The sequence below is a fragment of the Penaeus monodon genome, chromosome 29, assembly GCF_015228065.2.
Source record: "Penaeus monodon isolate SGIC_2016 chromosome 29, NSTDA_Pmon_1, whole genome shotgun sequence".
Classification (NCBI taxonomy): Eukaryota; Metazoa; Arthropoda; class Malacostraca; order Decapoda; family Penaeidae; genus Penaeus; species Penaeus monodon.
The window spans coordinates 38617095-38617346 of NC_051414.1; the positions used below are offsets into that span (position 1 = coordinate 38617095).

Genomic DNA, 252 nt, shown 5'->3' on the forward strand with positions numbered 1-252 from the left:
GCTGGGGGGAGGAGGGGGGACCACCGCGTGCGTCAGGGGTGTGGTTGTGCTTTCATGTTGTTGTTTTTTTAGAGAGAGGGGTAAGGGCGTGTGGGCGTGAGTTGGTGGGCGTGAGGTGGTTAGTGTGGGCGGGTGGGTGGGTGGGTGAGGGTGTGCGAAGTGCTATGCGTAACGAGAGGGATATGCAAATCGGAGGGAAAAAAAAGAAAAAAGCAAGAATGAAGTAGAGATGATAGTTCTTTGACAGTAAAG

The 252-nt window shown here is 53.2% G+C and overlaps 1 protein-coding gene across 1 annotated transcript in view; it reads right to left on the reverse strand.

Moving 5' to 3' along the window:
- Window positions 1–252, reverse strand: part of LOC119592247 (netrin receptor UNC5C-like) — a gene marked incomplete at its 5' end in the record, with an annotated part of 58872 nt that overhangs the window by 32417 nt on the left and 26203 nt on the right.